The sequence below is a fragment of the Hyperoodon ampullatus genome (genome assembly GCF_949752795.1).
Source record: "Hyperoodon ampullatus genome assembly, chromosome: 11".
NCBI classification, from domain to species: Eukaryota; Metazoa; Chordata; class Mammalia; order Artiodactyla; family Ziphiidae; genus Hyperoodon; species Hyperoodon ampullatus.
In genome coordinates, this window is record NC_136924.1 from 71,662,670 (window position 1) to 71,673,329 (window position 10,660).

Genomic DNA, 10,660 nt, shown 5'->3' on the forward strand with positions numbered 1-10,660 from the left:
AGTTCAATACCTTCTTCCTCTCTCAAGGCAACTGTTATCTTCCTCTTCTCTAAATTTACCTTTTATATTTTGTAGTTTAGTACTTAGTCATTTAGTTTTTTATATTGTTCATGAATTGTTTTCATGTCTTGGTCTTGGCAACCCCACCACACACACTGCTTACCTCTCCTTGTGCACTGCTAAATCTCAAACTCTTTGAGTGCAGGAGTCTTGTGCATAGGAATTTCTCCGTCATGTTCTCTGACACGTGGGCACTCAGTGACAAATACTTGAGGTTTTCTTTGGTTGCTCTATCTCTGACTCTATTTCTTGTTTGATTATATGAGTGTGCAGTATAAACAGTATAACACATATGATTTTAGCTCTTAAACCTTTGTGATAGTTATTTAAGTATTTGTAAATTTGTTATGTAGTTGATACATGAAAATGAACAACTATATGTTGTAGATCAGCATAGGCCATTAGTACTGCTGGAAAAACAAACCAAGGCTCATAGTTTTTATATGAAAAGAACTTTATTAATTAAAGAAAAAATTCAGTAGATTCTGATGTAGTTGCTCATGGTTTTAATCTTGTGCTTTGAAGTATTTTCTTTTTCTGGAATGAAGTTCTTGGTTGCGACTGTGTAGAAGTATGTTAATTAGATTATATTTAGTTGGTGAATTTGTGCCCACAAGAATGTGACTTTTAAAAAGTTGTAAGTTGTGCTCGGTTTGGCAGCACATATACTAAAAAGTTGCAAGTTGTACAGTTCTTGCAGATAAGATTGTTTCCTGTTTTCTTTTGCATGTTTAGTACTTTTATATATTTTTCCATGAGTAGCCTTTCAGTTTGTCCATTTGTATCATTTGACACTCAGACTTTATTTAAGTTCAGCTCTACCATCACTGGGGCTTACAAATGTTAGTCATTTGGAATGTCAAAATTTGGATTTGATCCAAGAGTTACAAATAATATAATCCTTTATATAAATAAATCCAAATATATATTCTTAGGGGGAAAGGAATAAATAAAATACTGTGTTTATAGAGTGGTTTTAAACAGTTAGGCTTTAGAATTGCTACATGCCCAAAGTATTTCTCCAGTGAATTGCATACTGTATCAGTTCATGAATTGTGCTATAAGAAAGGTGTTTTTTTTTAAAGTGACAACTAGATTTAATAAATTAATATACGTTTTGTTTAAAGATGTACAGTGCACATTCTGTTTAATCCAAGGTTTTAGGGTATCCAGAAACTTCTGTTTACACGTATACAGACCTCAGACAGCAGTGATGTCAGAGATGCAGGAAGGGCAGCAGAGCCTCGCACTGCTGCTCTCTGAATGCTGAGAACGCAAGTCAGATACATTTAACTTAAAAACAATACTGAGAGATCACTGGGGAAAACCTCCGAAGAGAGAAGTCCACAAAAAAGGGCACATAAAGGCAAGGGGAAGCTCAAGGTAGCTGATACAACCACTTTATTCTTGGGATGAATGTGGAGGTGGTGGAGACGTGCTTTGTTTGCCAGATTTCCATTCATAGTTCACGAGGCGTTGGCCCACAGGGTACTTGTCATTTTTAATATGTTCATAAAGGGACTTAAACTGGCAGACCTGGAAGGACAAGATTCCCATCAATACCACGACTATCAGTAAAAGTGGAAAACCTCGCCAGTGGACCAAGTTTTGCATTTCCGCAGTTAACACCTTGTAAGGAATGATGCCGGATGTGATGATGTAAGGTACACATTAGGAAAGCAAGAGCACAGAGATCACTGGCGCTGCCAGTTTCCGAATGATATAGTGAAGGTCAGTGTTCCAGATGCCATCTGCCTAAACCTGCTCAATTACAGTTTTAAACCACCACTGAGGATCCATCAGTGTTATATAGCTGCAGATTCTCACATACAGGATTGCAGGTGCCTAGTCCTGTGATGGGAAAAAAAGAGGAGTTTGATCCAAGGGAACCCTCAGAGGAGCAACAATAACCAGCTCAAACAGGAGCCCCAGAAGAAGCAGGACGACTCCAGCCAACAGCACTGCAACTATCGAAGCCTGCATTATCATGCGGGACTACCCTTTAACCTTCTGAAGATCACTCTGCATCCCTGTGGCATCCATGTCGCCAGCACCGTCCCTGCCTTTATGGTTAGCCAGCAAACGTAGAAACCATAAGCAGCTGTGTAGAGCTCATGGATTTTGGCAGTCCCTGTCCAAAATGACATTAACTGACAGCTGGCAAATACTGGTAGAATAAGGCAGATGAGGCTGGCCATCAGTAAGGTTCTTGCGCGTGAAGAAAATCAACAAAAATATCCTGAGTGGGGAAATTAAAGGCCGACGGTAAGGCTGAAAGCCAGCAGGCCCTCCCTGCTGAAGTATGGCTTGGTGGGCTGCATACATACCTTGCCCCACCACAGGAATAGCATTATTATTTCAAACAGGCTGGTTATTGTTCACTGGTTGGTTTGCACTGTTCTCATTTTCTTCCTGGTCTTCCACCAAATAGGAATGAAGATCCAGCAAGTTTCCAGCAGTAACAGTCCCTGCTCACACAAGCTCCTTCAGCCACTGCTGTGTGTATCCCTGTTCAAGTAACACTGGTAAGATAACCTGAAGCAGAAGCAGCTCAAGGGACAATTCACTCAGTGGAGCATCACTGCGGAGCGTGATGCCGTATGGAAGAAAATTAGGCAGCAGACTCTTAATGACATGAATAGGTAGACAAAGCACCAGGAGCACGATGGAGCCAAAGAGAACCACTGACAAAATAAATCTTGGGAGATGCTTATAAATAGTCAAGTGAATCATTTCTTATACTGGATTTTTAAAAATCTGGATCATTCAGATTCCTTAGAAACCAAAATACACCAGGTTGAAGTACCTGTCTCAGCAACAGAATGAAGGAGGCAAAGTAGAAAACAGATACCATTCCTACTAGTTAATGCAGAAACATGATCTTTCAGAGAAGCAACAGACATTTCCAGGGAACAGATATCCAGTCACCAGCCACAAACGAGAGGGAACACTTATTTCTACCACCACTAACAAAGAGACCTTTAACAACAATATAGCAGACCCCCAGCTAGTGACGAGACCTATGAAATTTAACAAGAGTTGCCACGCCATCATAAATTATCAGTGTTATTGCTAAATAAGTACATACCCTACTATGGTTGTGATTAGGCCTTCAAAATGAGATGCTTGGAGGTGTTCTTCAAATCCCAAATGAACGAGGGAGAAATGACCAGTGTGGTCAGGGTAAAATGCAAAACCAAGAAAGAACAGTGTGTATAAAGACACCACCCAGATGACATGCTCTGGAAACACTAGTCATCCATGAAGTCCTAGCATTCTTCCGCATGTAAACTCTTTGTAGCTCCATCCCGTTCTAAAGCATTGCAGTTCATGTGACACATCAGCTGCATTTTCCCCACCTGTGTTGTCGTCCTCCTTATTCTCCTCTTCCTCCTCTTCCACCTGGTCATCCTGGGCATCAGGGTTTTCCGGCACCAGTGTGTTCTTGGCTGGTGGCTTAGCATGCTGGTCGGGGGCAACATTTTCAGCACCATTTCCTCCCGCTGGAGCCTCATTTTGGTGATGCCTAACAGCACTGAAGGGCAGAGCAGCAAGTAGCATGTTGACCTGAGTACTACTGAAAATCCTGAGAATTACAGAAAGCTAACACAATAGTTGGAAAAAAAAAAGGCGTATACTCAGTTTAGACAATTTCAGATCGTTTTAACATTTTGACAATTTTCTGTTTTACCTCTGTACATTTTTATTTATTTAAAATTAAAGTGATATTTGTACATATGTAGTTTTGAAAATCAAATAATATTCAAGGCTTATAAAAATATCAGGCACCGTCTCTTCTCATGTCCAATTCCCAGCCTTTAGGGGCAGTCAGTTTCAATCCCTTCAGCTGTTTGTTCTGATGTGTCTTTATTTTTCTAAGTCAGTTCTGCTTTTTGTTGGCTTTTCATTTTAGACAGTAGCTACTCACTTTCCTTCTAAGAAAAATGAGGATTAGTCATCTTAATCTCTCTGCCGCCTGCAAACATTTATACATATTTCCCTTTCTCTCATCTTCCTTTTATAGGATATCAGGTCTGGGGGGTAAGTTCTTTATTTAGTATTTAAATTATTATGACTATGCAAATATTTTCACAGCCTTGTCACAAAATTCACTGTGATTGTATTTCCCTTCTTGTCCAACTTAATGTTTTCTCGAATAATTATCTGAGTTTGAAATTTTATGTACTTTGTGCCTATTAATTAATTTGCAATTCTCTGACGAATATAAAATATAATATGGTTGGACACATCAGATAATCTGTCAGTTCCTTTTTCTTCTTGGAGACAGCCTTCTGCCTCCTATTTAGAATGCAGACTTTCAAATAATTCTCCTGTTTTTCAGTAATCATTTTGTCTTGCTTTCAGTGTTGACCTGTGTTCCAAAGATCAGGGTCTGTGGTACACCCTCTCCAGGGATGGGGAGAAGATTGGTTTTGGGGTGAGGCCACTTAAATGAACTTTCAACCAGTCATCTCGTTTCCAGCCGCACCCTGCATTTTTGTCTTCATCATGCTACCAATACCTGAATCTCTCCAGCATGAGTCAGCTTGCTGCTTTTTTTTTTTTTAATTGTGGTAATGTGGTAAAATATACATAACTCAAAATTTACCATTGTAACCATTTTAAAGTGTACAGTTTAGTGGCATTAAGTGTATTTATATTGTTGTGTAACCATTACCACTGTCCATCAATCTCCAGAACTTTTACATCATCCCTAACTGAAACTCTGTACTTATTAAACAGTAACTGCTTATTTATCCCAGCCCTTGGCCACCATTATTCTACTTTCTGTGTTTATCAGCTTTTGATGGCTTCTTCCTTTCAGGTTTAGGTTTCGGCTTTCTTGGTCTAGTTAGTTTAGTTACCTCTTTTTTTCCTAGCTTCCAAAATATTGTGCCTTCTCTTATTTGCTGTTGTCTTTCCCCATTCTCTTATCCTTATGGATTTTATACTCCTAAAAATTCCTTTAACTTTTTTTTTTTTTTTTTGCGGTACGCGGGCCTCTCACTGTTGTGGCCTCTCCCATTGCGGAGCACAGGCTCCAGACACGCAGGCTCAGCGGCCATGGCTCATGGGCCCAGCCACTCCGCGGCACGTGAGATCTTCCCAGACCGGGGCACAAACCCGTGTCCCCTGCATCGGCAGGCGAACTCTCAACCACCGCGCCACCAGGGAAGCCCTTCCTTTAACTTTTTAAGGTGAGGTTCCAGGAAGGGGTGAGGGCCAGTCATGATTAACCGAAGGTCTACTACTCCCCACCTCCATTCCTTATTATTAGTTTTAAAATTTAGGTTTTTCTAAATTAGAAATTTAAGTGCAAGTATGTCAAACAAATAAAGGCAGTTTTGTAGCTATACTGGCTGTAAAATTAAGCTGGATAGATAGTCCGCTTCTTATTGCTGGTTCCCATTGTGTTGACAGGGGTTTGATCACTCAGACCTATTGCAGCCCCATACTCTTCCTCCAGCAAACCTAAGATGGTTCCGCTGTGCTGAGACATGTTTTGTGCTACTGCAGCAGTTTCACAGCAGTGACCCTTCTGTGGGGAGATAGACTGTTAGCTACAAATTTCTGTACACGTCTGTTATTCAAGGTGTAATTGAGGTATTTCCTCCTCTGTGCAGCTTCTCTGACTGCCCTAGACAGAGTTAATAATGCCTTCTGTGCCATAGCACTTGTAAAAATTCTATTTTATTCTAGCGAGGTTAGATCTGTCTATTTACACTAGATATCTACCTTATGATGGTCTGTCTCCATCTTTCTTAGACCTAGTATTTCTCAAGGTTAGGAGAATACTCCCAATTTTGATACAGTTTTTGATCCATAATAAATAATTATTTACCTAATGAGTAAATAATCCACCTGGATTGGTTGAATTTCCTATTTTCTGGGACGCATACTCTCATTGTGCCCTGTGTCACCAATGTCCACGGAAAGCTGTTCAGTGCTTTTTGCTTGATACTGCGAGTCAGTTCTGTGTAGCGATTGGAAGTCTGGCTGCCAGAATACCTAGGTTCAAAAAAAACAAGTTTCTCTTTTTTTTTGGCTGCACTTGCATGGCACGCGGGATCTTAGTTTCCGACCAGGGATCGAACCTGTGTCGCCTGCAGTGAAAGCACAGAGTCTAAACCACTGGACCGCCAGGGAAGTCCCAAAACAAGCAGGTTTCTAATCTCTCTCTGTTTCAGTTTCTTTACCTATAAAATAGATTAATAATCGTAATATCATGTAATGTCATAAAGATTAAGTTAATACGTCTAAAGTGCTGGATCAGTGCCTGCTGGTACAATGTTTTGTAGTCAATCTTTTTCATCTTTATGGGGACATTGCCTGCTATGATATCATTAGAACTTGATGGAAATAGATGATATAGAAAAATCAAAGTAAAATAGCAACTCTAGTTACTATTAAAATATTTAGCTCTGAATTTTCTATATGAACATGTTCTGAAATGATTTCCATGGACAATAGCAGATTAAGGCATATAGATAATAAACTGGGAGAAGTAATGTCTTCAGTGTGTTATATACCTACTGAAATACTGTATTCTTTAAATGTATTATAAAATAACCAAACACATGGAAATACATTTTAAACACATGGAAATACATTGAATGGCAATGTTAACGTTCATGTTCTTCTCTCCCTAAGAAGAGTTTTATGCAGCCCACTAATGAATTCGATATGTGGCATAACTGTTGTCTTCTAATTTGTGAGCCTGCTCTGTTTATTTTTCTCTTCAGAGACTGTGTGCTAAGGGAAGAGAACCCTTCTCCATTCATTCAGCAGTCATGAGAAGACTTGCTCATGTGCCTAGGCATTGTGGGTAAGGGAGAATAAGGCACAGTTTTTCTTAAGAAACCATAATCTCTTCATCAATTCAGTAATATTAAAATCAGATGTTCTGGCAGAATATATTCACACTGTTTGACCAGAATTCCATTTATAATATTTTATAAATGGAATAAAAATGTGCACAGAGATTTATGTACAAGGTGTTCATTAAAATACTAATTATAAAAGCAATAAAAAAGATAGGACTTTTGGTACATCCATTATATTTTCCAGACTTTCAATTAGAAACATGCTAATACTTAAATAATTAAACTTTTACTTAAAAAAAAATCTGTCCTGGTGGATTTACATGGGAGGATGGATAGAGGGTTAGGTCAGTTGAATTGCCCGATCCATTAAAAGGAGTGGTAAAGTGCTCAGGTCCATGTTAGAGCTCCAGTACCACCACTAGTGTATGTATGACTCTGGCAAGTTGGTTGTTTAAAATTCTGTAAACCTCGGTGTTTTTCCTGTCTGTATAGTGGGTGTAATAGTAGTTTTGAAGTTTGTCGTGAGGACTAAATGAAAGTGTATGTAACCTTAAAAATAAAACAAATAGTTCAGTAAATATTTGTGGCTTACTGTTATTGTTTTTCCTTACACTCCTTTCCTCCTCAATAGTTTTTCTGAGTAACCTTCCTCCAGTCAATCTAAACAAGGAATGGCAATATTTTGCTTGATCTGATAATTCCCATTGCTTTGTAATATCCATCTAGAGCTTTTTGAGGCCTTTGCTAACCTCTACAGAGCTGTCACCTGTTACTTGCGTCGGCCAGTTTTGAAGAAGGGGAAATAGCAGTACATGTGCCTTGGGTTTGCCATTTTTGCTGTAAACCTTCTTTGTCTCTTTATACACATATTTACTCCCTGTTCTCTTCTGGGTATCATGTACTTTTTGTTCTTGCACCTTATTTTGATGGGGAGTCTGTTAGCTTCCTTTTTTTTTTTTTTTTTTTAATGTTTTGGCTGTTAACTGTAGTTTCATAGCATAAGTTACTCTTCATAACAGGGTAGTCATCCAAAGCTAGCCTTAGTTCTTTTTTAGCCCTGCTTCTCCTAGGCCTCTCATGAAACGTAAATATAGCTAGTTTGTTAGGCTGACTTGGACATGCCTCATTTAAAGAAGAGTTTGATTTTTTGTGAACTTTTTCTTCTTACTCTCCTGAGTACAGAGCTCCTTCTGTGTTTAATATAATGTAACCAAATACAAAGGAACTTTTCCATGAGGGATTATGGTGTCTTTTTAGAGCAGGTAGATTATGACCAGAAAAAAATTTTTTTTTATTGTTAAATGGCATAAATTTAAACACGTGGTGTTTAGTATAAGTTATGTTCTGACAGAATCCGGGAAATAACAGCCAATAAATTATGACTAGTGATTAATGGAATAGTCCTCAGCACCTAGGCAAAAATGATTTTACACACCTTGGGAGTTATGGATACTATGAAAAGTTTTTACTTTTCTTGATGATTTTTTCTACATTGATAAGTCCAGGGTATTTATAAATTATCATAAGTCAGAACTTTATATTAAAAAGAGTATTAACAGTTGAGTTTTGAAATTACTTGCCTTGGATTTAGTATTTTTTGTCATTTTAAATCCAGGAATTAATGCCATATGGTGTGCAATTAACTTTATTTTGAATCTATTTGAAGAACAAGCTGAAGGTGTTTTAATGATATCACTCAGCTAAATCAGAAGATAGGTTCCTTGGGTAAGTTGCTTAACTCTCAAGGTCTCAACAGCTTCTGTCCTGTAACATAGCTCTAACGTATTATTGTCATGAGCCCTACAATTTTGTGGCCTTTTTAATTTTCTTTCACAAATCTCTGTCGAAATTCATTTTTTTTTCTACTGAGTTTTTAATATGATAGCTATAGATTAGATGTCAATATACATTTCTAAAAGCTTGATTCTTTTTTTAAAAATTTTAATCTGAAAAGACTATCACTTTTTAAAGATTGCTCTTTTGTTTAGATTGCTCTTTTATTCATTAAAACATTCAACTCTATATGGTAACTGGCTCCTGGGGTTAAAAACATAGATATTTAACCCGCCATTTTCACACTCCCCACAAACCTTATATTACATTCATATTGACAAGTAATAAAATTAACAGATTTGAGCTTTAACATTCTAAAGAGTGGAAAAAGCATTACTGAACTATAAAATGGCCATGCAGAGAAATCTGGCAGAGGGAGAGGAGTGTATTTTACATACTGAAAAATCAGCCTGTGGCAATCAGGCACTGACTTGCTCTGCACTGTTTTAACAGAGAATTGAATGGTTTTGTTATACAAATATTTTACTGAATTATTTGCTAAAACAAAATAGGAATGTTTAAGGCCTTTTGATGATAACTTAAAATTTTTTGACCTTAAAATAACCCTTAAGAGGAGGAGGGACTCCTTGGTTATAGAACCCCAAGTGAAAAGCTCCTGCTGGGAAGAAGGTGCTTGGGAATACAGCGAGGTTGATTTCAGGCATGTTGGGATAATTTTTCTTACCTTAATGATACTTACTCCTTGCACATACGTATTTTCTTGTGTCATCACTTCTCCTTGTCTGTGTTCCTTTGAAATAAATCTAAAACTGATTAGACATTTCTCATATTCCAAATGAGGAAAATTATTATCCAAAATTTATAGAAATCAGGTTTCCAAAACTTCACAGGATAAATCCGTTGGTTAAAAGTGAACATTACTTTTGTGTTTCTTTGGAGAGATTAAAAAGAGAATCTTTTTCCCCTGTGGGGGTGGGGTAGGTGAGAATGGATGTTCCTCCTGCCTGATGGTTTCCGTCACAATTCTTGGTGGCAGTAAAAACCAGTAAAAGCATATCGTGTATTTTAAAAGGATATTGGATAGAGCTCAGTGGCTCATCAAATTGTTTTGAGAGTTAGAGAACCAGATTCAGGGCTGAGCAGCCAGAAACAGTGCCCAAAATCACATTGCACAACGATTCCCATGAGGTTGCCAGTGCCATCTAGAGACAGACTGACAGACGCCACAGCCTGCCCCAGTGACACGGCTAGCACTGGTTGACTGTAAGTGCTGCCACCTCTGCCCCAGACTTGACCTTCCTGCAGTTGCTCCACCATTAGTGTGAGAGAGAGTTCTTTCTGGTCTCTTCTTGCCCGGCTTGTTAATTGCCCATTTCTACTCTGGGCTGGGCATATGTGTCTGGCATAGCCCGTGTCCTGGCCGTGTAGGACATGCGGAAAAGTGTCTCATCTTCTCACATCATGAGATGGTGTGAAGTTCTTAAATTTAAGATGTGGAAAACTCTTCGATCTTCTGAAAACATAAGGTGGGGAAGTTCCCAAACTTAAGAAGGGAAGTTCAGATGCTAGGCAGACAAAAAGAGTGATAAACGTTGACTGCATGTTTTAGATGTAATGTGTGCTGAGCGCTCACTATGTGCTAGGTACCATGCAAACTGTCTTACAGGTGTTATCACAGGCCATCCTCACAACATTAGAAATGAGGTAATAGGCTGAGAGAGTAAGTAACCTGCCCAAGATCATACAGTTAGTCAGTGTCAAGCTAGGACACGAACTCAAAGCTGATTCCAAAGCCTGTGCTCGTAACTGTTGTATTAAACTAACTCTTTTAATACCCCCTCTCCCCATATATTTAGCTCAAAATCCTGTAAATAAATCTGTTAGATTAACTCTACTAAGTTTATTAAAGTCATATGTATGGTATATCCATGTATTTAGGCATTTTAAAGGAAATGGAAATTTGTGGCTTTAATTTTATCTGT

At 38.4% G+C, this 10,660-nt stretch overlaps 1 pseudogene across 1 annotated transcript; it reads right to left on the reverse strand.

The window, feature by feature from the left end:
• Positions 1 to 1,461: 1,461 nt before the first annotated feature.
• LOC307059959 (E3 ubiquitin-protein ligase MARCHF6-like) lies at positions 1,462 to 3,621 on the reverse strand (annotated as a pseudogene). Its single transcript has one exon. The product of its transcript is annotated as an E3 ubiquitin-protein ligase MARCHF6-like (transcript).
• Between the last annotated feature and the right edge of the window lie 7,039 nt (positions 3,622 to 10,660).